Genomic DNA, 9,714 nt, shown 5'->3' with positions numbered 1-9,714 from the left:
TCTCCGACGCCCATATCTGCTGCTCTCTGCAGGGCTTGCATACAGGCAATGAATTCCACATGAAAGACCTCCAACACTTTCTCCAATGTGCCAGACTGTTAAATTTTTATCACGCCTTTTTTTAATCTCCAAACACTATTATGTTTTCGTTTTTCGTGGTTCAAACGAATTGTGAAGATTCAGCGCGAGACATTCTCATATATACCACGCAATACTTAACTTGATTCCTCCACTTTTTTTTTCTGCATGGAATCAATGTTCAGGTCCCATGGCACACCAGAATTTTTACAGTCACTACCACACTACACCTGCATGTACACCCAACAACTCATCAATCATCAGCAATTTTAGCAACCTCTGGGGAACAGGTTAGCCAAGAGAAGCATTCACAAGATACCCAGGAAAACAAAGTTAGAGACAGCTGCTTTTCAGCATCATCAGGGCTGGATGTCGTAGTGGTAGACGAAGTGTGGTGGCGACGGCGAATCCGTGTCGCTCCTCACGTGGATCCCCTCATGATACTGCGTGCTTCTGCTGACATGGCTCTCCTCGTGGTGGTAATGCGCCTCGTGCGTGCTCCTGAAGTGAGTCTCCTCCCGGTACTGCGATGAGCTCCTCACCTGAGTCTCATCCTCCTCATGGCGATGCCGCTGCTTCTCGGCTTTGTCGACCCTCACCTCCACCATCTCCTCCTCTTTCTCTGCTTGTTCGAAAAGGTGGAAGATGGGGTGCAGGTAAGCGTTAGCCAGGAAGGATTTCAGGTTCAGGTTAGGCTCCGATGTGTGCTCCATGGTATCCTTCGCCATTGCTTCCTGGCAAGACAAAACAGAATTACCAACATTAGTACAAATCAGAGGTTGCTCTCATTGTCTCATAGCCATAGCACAGACTGGCTCATGGCTCACCTCTAGAGGATACTTCCTGAAAGCTGGTTCGAACCGGCTCTTGCAGTACTTGTGGAACCAGATCGTCAGCAGTGGCAGGAAGATGAGCAGAGGGGTGGAGTACGCAGCTTTCTTTGTGCTCATCAACCCAAACAGAGTTACATGAGAGATGAGCAGGCTAGCTATTATTCGCGAATGCACCTGAGGCCAGAATGCAGCGGCACTCTCATACTCCTGATTGTACACGTTGATGATTTTGTCGACCCTCACCTCCACCATCTCCTCCTCTTTCTCTGCTTGTTCGAAAAGGTGGAAGATGGGGTGCAGGTAAGCGTTAGCCAGGAAGGATTTCAGGTTCAGGTTAGGCTCCGATGTGTGCTCCATGGTATCCTTCGCCATTGCTTCCTGGCAAGACAACAGAATTACCAACATTAGTACAAATCAGAGGTTGCTCTCATTGTCTCATAGACATAGCACAGACTGGCTCATGGCTCACCTCTAGAGGATACTTCCTGAAAGCTGGTTCGAACCGGCTCTTGCAGTACTTGTGGAACCAGATCGTCAGCAGTGGCAGGAAGATGAGCAGAGGGGTGGAGTACGCAGCTTTCTTTGTGCTCATCAACCCAAACAGAGTTACATGAGAGATGAGCAGGCTAGCTATTATCCGCGAATGCACCTGAAGCCAACAATGAACCAAAGAGGAAGAAGTATGGAGTTCAGTGAAACTCGACTCTAGGGTCATCACAAGGTGAAAGTATCATCAACAAGATTAACTAACCTGGTGTCTGTAGACGAGGAAAGCAAAGGCAAAGAAGACGATTATGAATGGCAGGAGAAGAGGGGGTGACAACAGGCGTATACGAGGCCGAGGAGGAAATACAACTGAAGGGATGGAAGATTTTCTCCAAGTCCTATGCTGCCTGGATCCATCGCCCTCTCCCTGTCCCTCTCCGTTTTCACGATAAACATGTTCTTCAGATGGTATATCACCAGAGCCTTCACTCGAAGGATCTCGTTAGCAATACCAGCCCAGCCATCAACCATTATGTATGTCATGAAAAATGTGGCCTTCATTGGTATAGCTACCCCGATGGTCCTCGGTATTCTGCACAAAGAATATGCCGTCTTGTAGGTTATGACTGTGCATTCCCGTAACTCTTTATTAGACATCTTTGAAAAGTTAACAAGCATTTACTAGTTTTGCGTAAATCGAATAAAAAGCAAAAAGAACTTTTAGATTCATAAATATGCAGGGAGTTAAAAATGAAGTCTGAAGATAATTACTGTGTAGGAGGCTGGTGGAAGAAACGAATATAGCTGTTCAAATGCTGTGCCAGCGATTATGCTTCCAAGGAATACGTTCACCAGCATGAAGTAATAATATTTCGAAGCAGTCCTTCTTTCCAGCGATGATAAAGAGACATAGCCTTCAACCTTTGACATGATTAGCAGAACTGAAGGGAGGACATAGAGGAAAATCTTCAGAGCCAGACCAGGAAGAAATCCCTGAAGGAAAGATTTCACCACCTTTCTGCAGTCAAATGAGAAAGCATATGAGAAAGCAGGGAATAGACCTACTAAGTAGCAGTCAAGAGTTATTTGAATCAGGGAGAGAACGAATGTACAGAGAAAGAAACCTTACGCTTCAATTACTGGCTTCAGAAAAGGAGCAACTTTTTCAAGACCCTCGAGATTGGCAAGTGATTGAACAAACGCGATGGGGATCATGTAGAAAAACACTAAAGCAAAGACCGCGACAGATATCAGAAACCTGCGGATACTGAGAGAGAAAAATGGGATGGCAAGATTTTGCCAATAAACATCCCGCGGTTCAGGAGCCCAATCAGTCAGCCATTGGGTTGGGTTCTTTGACTGTTGTGTCTGTGCACACACAGCAGCACCCCATCTCGAGTCAAATGTCACAAAGGAAACTGGCATAACAGCTTTTGGGTCATTGAGAACTTTCTGGCGCTCTGATGCCATCTGCAAATATCAAGACAATAAACAGCCTGTGTTAAAATTGTACATAGAAGAAATAAAAGGCTTTATTTATGCCATCTGCAAATATCACTGACGATGAATCATAAGATCAAGAACTGCAGACTTACCCTCCTCTCAAGTTCGCTGATTCTAGCCCGGTAGTAGTCTATTTGATCCACTTCCCTGCCACAGAAACCAAGGCATCCTGTCTGAAACACAGGAAAAGAACAACATGCTGAGCCATTTCTTGAAAACAAACTACAGAATGGGTACGGTTGAAGAACTCGGTACGCCAGCAAATGAAAGAGAATAGAATCAATGTTGGAAAAGTTACCCGTCCTGTTGGTCTTCTCTCAGGATGCCTTTCAAACTTCAGCTCGTAGTAATCCAACCAGTTTTGAAAGCCTCTCCTTTTGCTTCACGAGTTTAGCGTACCGATTTGCATTGTAAACAGGCTAATCATAGAAAGCAAGGTTGCCTCAGTAACCACCACAATTCGCAACAACCAAAATTTGCTATCGGTTGAAAACTGAGTAGAATGTAAGATAATCATGCCTGACCAAATGCAAGGTGAAGGAGACGTAAGCAAAGGAGAGGGCCATGTACCTGCTGACCAAGATAGTGGTCTGGATGATTTCTTCGGAAGAACTCGTCCACTGTTTCAGAAGTTGAATGGCTTGAGACGCGAGGAATGTTTCTAACAATCACCTGGAATTGCCAAAAAAAAATCAAATGCTGCAGAAATAACTTAAGGATCTCAGTTCTAAATGTGAATATATTAAGTTATAGCACGAATTTGGTACATGTTCCGCTCAGCAAATTCGCACTAGGGTATGTGTTCTGTGTTCAACTACGCTTTTCCTAGCTATTCATCACAAATGCAGTGGAACATGGTCCATATATATATGGTTAGTATATCACATCATACTTTGTCATTGTACTTACAGTGAATTGATCGGCACAACGCTTCTGGGAAGCCAGGAAATGCAATCTCATAAATGCTACATTGCTGTATTCTTTGTACAGCATAAAGCATGCCCAGAATGTGAACACATATGCCATCAAGAGATGAATAAAGAATCTGAAATGAATTGCAATGACAATGGTCAGATAGCCCTGAGTAGTCACAACATGCAAAACAAAACTGAAAGCATAACAGGCATGGAAAATGTTCTGGACATTGTATGAGTATAAAGGAACAGCCAAAAAATCTAAGAGTTCATAAGATCCATACCTGTTGGATCCAGGGCTAACATTTGATATAGAAAGCTTATCGATATCGCTGAAAACAACTTCCTTTTTTAGATCAAGTAATGTGCCGCCAGATACAGTTGACTGGAATAAGAACCAGAAGGGCGAGAGTTGTAATGGGCAAAAATATCTTGAGGCTGCCAAGGAGACAGAAAAAAATGTGTTAGCATGCTGCACTGAGGGCAACCTGTCTTATTGTGCTGCCAGATAATTGATGCCTTTTTAGAGCAATCCCTTATTTGTCAATGCAAAATTTTGTCATCCGATAAATCTCTTATTGCCATAGAGACCAGTCTTTTTTTTTTTCGTTTTGGCAGAAGCAATCCCTTATTTGTCATTGCAAAATAAGGGGAAAAGAGGCAAAGGCCACAACATTACAGCCTTTGCAACTTTGGTTGAAATTACCCAAACACATCTTGTGTAGATTCAAAGCATTGCCCATGCGGCTAAACGTGAAGTAGAAGGCTGAGAGTAAAATAATTGAATGCTATGTGGTAGTGCTGTGGCTGAATTATTCTCTGTTTAGCCTGTAGTAGTAGTAGTAGTAGTTGTACTTCTAGTAGAGAACCGACAAGGCAAGGACGGCCATTGAAATGAAATTTTGGATCATGCCTTCTTTGGTCAAAGTTGCACCCCAAATAGGGAAACCTTTTGAGTGAATTTTCGTTGAAACGGCCTGTTCGCTGGTTGTTTTTTTTTTAACATAAACCCAGTTGGTGCTGGTTTGTTGGAGAGGAAAACACTGTTGACTGGCTGAAACCAACGTGCGACCAGGCTTTCCAAACTAGTAGCTACAAGAAAAAGCATCTCCAGTTGTAAGGAACGGTCCCCACTCCCCAGCTATATTGAGAATGCGAATCAGTTGGTGCTGCCACAATCACAATGACAAGGGCACAAAATATGTTCGGGCCCTTGAGGGCATGTACAACCCACAGACAGGTGTTCGTCTCTAAGCGCCTCGAATCTATCGTACAGACAGGTATAAAGACAGGTCATATAACCCACAGACAGGGGATCGATCTCTAAACTGTTTAATGCTTTGCATGTAGTTAGGATCAACTATAAATAAATTTTTATATACCATTATGTGGCTATTTGATAGAAAATGTATCAAGGATAAATAAGAGCAACATGATTATAATATTTTTAAAAACATGATTACAAGTTGCAACGCCTTTTGTCTAATTTCCTTTGTTTTCATAGCGTTGCCATATGTGCTCGATTAGATCCTTCTTAAGTTTCCTTTGTGTTGGCCGAGCTTTGATATATTTTATGGGCAAGATAGTAACTCATGTCATATTGTGTTCCGTTTACGTTACAGTGTACCAAAGGAGCTTCCCCTTTTATTGCTTGAATGAAGAGCAGTGACTTGTTTTTAGACTGATATGAAACAGTAATATTCAGTACGTAGCAAAATTTCCCAAACTTCAGTTTTCAGATAGCATATTTGGCTTCAGTTTTCAGACCACATCCAAGCTTCTAGGATGATGCAACAGTGATTTAATTTGATATAAGAAAAGCGGCTATATTGTAAATTAGCATGCACTATGCTGTGCACTCGGTCCATGAACCGTGGATCGGGGAGGAGATGTGAGAGCGGTGCACCATGAACCGTGTCCATGACAAAGGTGTATTTGGAGTGTATTTCTAGATTTGTTTTTGTAAAGAAAAACGGCCATAATGCAAGCATGACGTCGGAGATGATGTCAACTAGCTAATAAGAGAAAGTTCGGCACGGACGGCTGCTTGTTCCATGCGGAGGAGCTCACGGTGCCATGGCTTGCTCGCCGGCGCTGCTCAGAACTTGAGCTACAGGGCGCGGGGCTGGTGAGAAGGGGTGGAAAATACGGAGGAGCTCACCGCGATTCCGATGCGGGGTGTTTCGGCGTCAATTACTGCACGGAGAGGTAGGGAGCCGAGGCGAGGCGGGCGGCAGCTCCGGCGAGGTTGCGGGAAAAGGCGTTGCGGGTGCGGACTGATGCGAAGGAGCGGTGTCGCGGCATCTTCGTGTCTCTGCGGACTTGACGAAGGAGCAAACGAGACCACGAGCGCCCGCGTGGGATCCGAGCACGCCGTCGACTCGAGGGGGCGAGGTCGTACAGCGCAGCTGACCCTGTCGATTGAGCCTCGGAGCACGGGCCTTCATCGTCGCTTCACGAGACGACGGGGAGACCGTCTCTAAGCAGAACCGAGGGGATTTTTGCAAACTTGCAAGATAAAGACGGGGAAAGGACGACCGCGGTACGTGCCCTAAGCGTGAGAGCGTTGGTCTGTAGTGGGCGAGCACTAGCTAGGAATAGAATAGCAGGATAAACACAAAGTTTGGCACTCCAGTAGTAATGAGGCTGTGTTTAGTCGTAAGAATTTGGATTTTGGGGCTACTGTAGCATGTTCGTTTTTATTTGGCAAATAGTGTTCAAACATGGACTAATTAGGCTCAAAACGTTCGTCTCGCAATTTCCCACCAAACTGTATAATTAGTTTTTCTTTTCGTCTACATTTAATGCTCCATGCACGAGCCACAAACATTCGATGTGACAGGTACTGTAGCAACTTTTTGGAAGTTAGGGTGAAACTAAACAAGGGCTGAGTAAACCGTCCAACTAGCCTCTAGGAAATCAATAATGAAACCACAGAAGTTTGTGCCGTCCTCCTGAAAGAAAGCCAGGAATCGTGCGGATCAAATCAAAGATTATTTGACGACACCATTTTCAACGCCACGACTGAATGGGATAAAGCAGTAGTACAGCACTACAGCCGAAACGTGCCAAGGACAACATTATCACTGGATATGCAGATTGAGTGAAAGTGATTAGTATGTGACTAAAAAAATCAACCGTAATAATTATCAAGATTTCCCTAAAATAAAATGGCAGGAGTAATTAATTTTCTTTTTGGAAGGAAAAGATCTAGCAACTAATTTTGGAAGGAAAAAAATGCCGTTTTTTATTTGTTTCAGCAAGCAATACGCAGAGTGCCTAAAGATGACGGCTTCCTATGCTGTGCGTGAGACGATGAAACAAGCACAAGTGCGGCCAAAAGGTGCCATAATTAAACATGGAAAGAAGCAAGTTGCTGTGAGGAGTGCAGTGCCCAGACGCAAACCCTCATATGCATCCAGCCAGGCAGGCAAAGCTGGCGATGGAAATCTGGAAACCGTCATTAACAAAATCCTTGACACCGCAACAGTTTGCAGGAATTCAGCAAAAGAGGGGAAAAGTGAGATAGATTAAGAACTTCACCCCCTCGCCGTGGGTGGTTTGGTTGAACCGTTGAAGGAAACAATGATGCATTTATTTATTTAATGGAATGGCACTCCAAAACTTGAAAGTGAAATGATAGCAGTAAGTAGCACAGACGAACACATATAGGCAAATAAACAAGATGAAAAAAAATGCACCTTGAATGAACTTTAACTAAGGCAGAGTCCCAGTTGAGTGAACGAGCAGTAAGACCAACGAGAATTGCAATCGCAGAAGGAGTAATAATTGATTTCGCAAGAAAAAAAAATCGCCGTAGTAGTAGAAGAAGAAGGAAGAAGCAGCAGAGGGGCGGGCGAAGAGAAATAGAGAATTGCGGCGGCGTATAGCTAGTACCCGAGCGTGTAGATTCGTAGGCAGACGGCGGAGTCGAGTCCGGCGTGGGCGATGAGCTCCATCTCGGACATGCGGAGCGCGCCGGGCACCCAGCTGAGGAAGGTGATGTAGGTGCAGATGTTGAGGTTGACGAAGCGTCGGACGGCGGAGCGGGCGGTGTGGTCGTGCTGGCGCTTGTGCGCGAGGTAGAGCTTGGGGAAGTAGACGCGGTCGTTGACGGGCTGGATGCGGAGGACGGCGAAGAGGAGGAGGAAGACCAAGGCGCTGAGGATGTTGATGAAGGCGGAGACGCCCAGGTCCTGCAGCGTCGCCATTGTCTTGTCTCTGTCTCTCTCTTGGCCTTGGGAGGTGAGCGGGAGGGAGAAGGAGGGAGGACGAAAGGGAAGACCGGATGGGAACTAGGGAAGAACGAACAAGAGATGGATCGATCGGTGGCAAGGAAGGAAAGGAGAGGAAGGTGTCGCCGCGGCCGCCTGATGCAAATGCAGGGAGGGAAAGGGAATCCAGGAAATCAGAAACCAGAGGCGGCGTGCGCCGCGACGGTGTGTGTTGGTGCCCAGAATTGAAGCGCGGCGCGCGCGGGGAGCACTGAGGCAGAACGGACGCGGAGCACGCGGCGGCCCTAGCTCTAGTAGCTGTCGCGTGGTGCTGGCTAGTAGGGTCACGGCCATATATGCGTTGCTGATGACTTGCTGTGCGGCCCGTGGATGATGTCCTTGCGGTCCTGCTGCCCTGCTCTCTCTACTCTTCTTCAGCGCCGCGCAGGCCCAGGGACAAGGTGACAAAGAGAAGAACGCGCTGCTCAGTGGCGAGTGCTGAACAGCATGACAAGGAGAGCACGCGGCGGGCTTTGTCGTGCCGTCCCGACCCGTTACCCCGACCGACCGAGCCCCCCTGCGTCTGCGCGTCTCACAACACAACCGAATTGCATATAACCTTTTGGAACTTTCCACCAACTGACCCACATGCGTCGGTGTCACATGCCCGTCCAATTCTCTGTGAAGACACTACTAGTAAAACAAGCAGCCAGCCTTGGGTTATCTGTAGTCAATCACGGGCGGAGAAGCGGCCCCGGTAATCACGCAACTGGTTGTGTAACCTTAGCATAAGCCTGCCTGGTGGAAGAAAGGAATGGAGCACGTACTACTACTAGTAGCACACGACGCCAGCGGTGAAGCAGGCAGGGTCAACACAACAAACGTGCGTTCCCTCCCCGCCGAGGAAAGGGAAGATGCGGCGTGGCGGTTAGGCATGGCCGGCCATGTGCTCCAACCAACCAATCGACTTCTTATATTTCGTTTAGCTGATAAATCATGACTAAAAGTACTATTAATTGATTTATTAAAAGAGCAAAATACTATTAGTTGACTAAAAAAAGTACGGCCTATTCAATACCTGTACTGTACACCGCGCAGACAAGGCCGCACGTCCAGGGATCATGGACAAAGGAGAAGAGGGTACCTATTGCCACTTGTCAACAAAATTATTTCCCTTTTTCTTTAGATTTTTTTAAACCATCTGGATTTTAGGATCACCATTCAACAACTTGATACTTCATTTATCCCTAAAAGAATGTAATTCTTCTCGCCTCCAAAGAGTCAAAAATTTGAAATTCAATTTTTGTGATGGAATGATCTATGTATTCTAGATCACAAACCGCTCCTGCTATAAGACTGTCCACGGCGTTACCAATGCTCAAAAAAATTTAACCCTGCAATGGGGTACCGATGCCTCAACTCCTCCATACCCACAACGTCGGCACTGATGTCTTTCTGTGTGTGGACCCCGACCACAAAACCATCCCCTTCCTTCTCGATATTTCACGCATGAGAGACTTTTCCCCTTCCATCTCCGCTCCGATCTCTCCGTCTCCACCCAAATCGACCCCTGGAACCGCGTGAATCGATCTCTCCATCCCCAAATCAAGCATGCCTTCCTCCAAATCATGAATCCATAGCACTCTATGGTCAATCAGGTCAAGGTATGCCGCGCCGCCGATACGG

The 9,714-nt window shown here is 46.1% G+C and overlaps 1 pseudogene; it reads right to left on the bottom strand.

The window, feature by feature from the left end:
- Window positions 1–202: 202 nt before the first annotated feature.
- LOC136539299 (CSC1-like protein At1g32090) lies at window positions 203–8,435 on the bottom strand (annotated as a pseudogene).
- Between the last annotated feature and the right edge of the window lie 1,279 nt (window positions 8,436–9,714).

Source organism: Miscanthus floridulus, chromosome 1, assembly GCF_019320115.1.
Source record: "Miscanthus floridulus cultivar M001 chromosome 1, ASM1932011v1, whole genome shotgun sequence".
NCBI classification, from domain to species: domain Eukaryota; kingdom Viridiplantae; phylum Streptophyta; class Magnoliopsida; order Poales; family Poaceae; genus Miscanthus; species Miscanthus floridulus.
The sequence above is the reverse complement of the archived record's forward strand: the minus strand, read 5'-3'. Positions and strand labels throughout refer to the sequence as shown.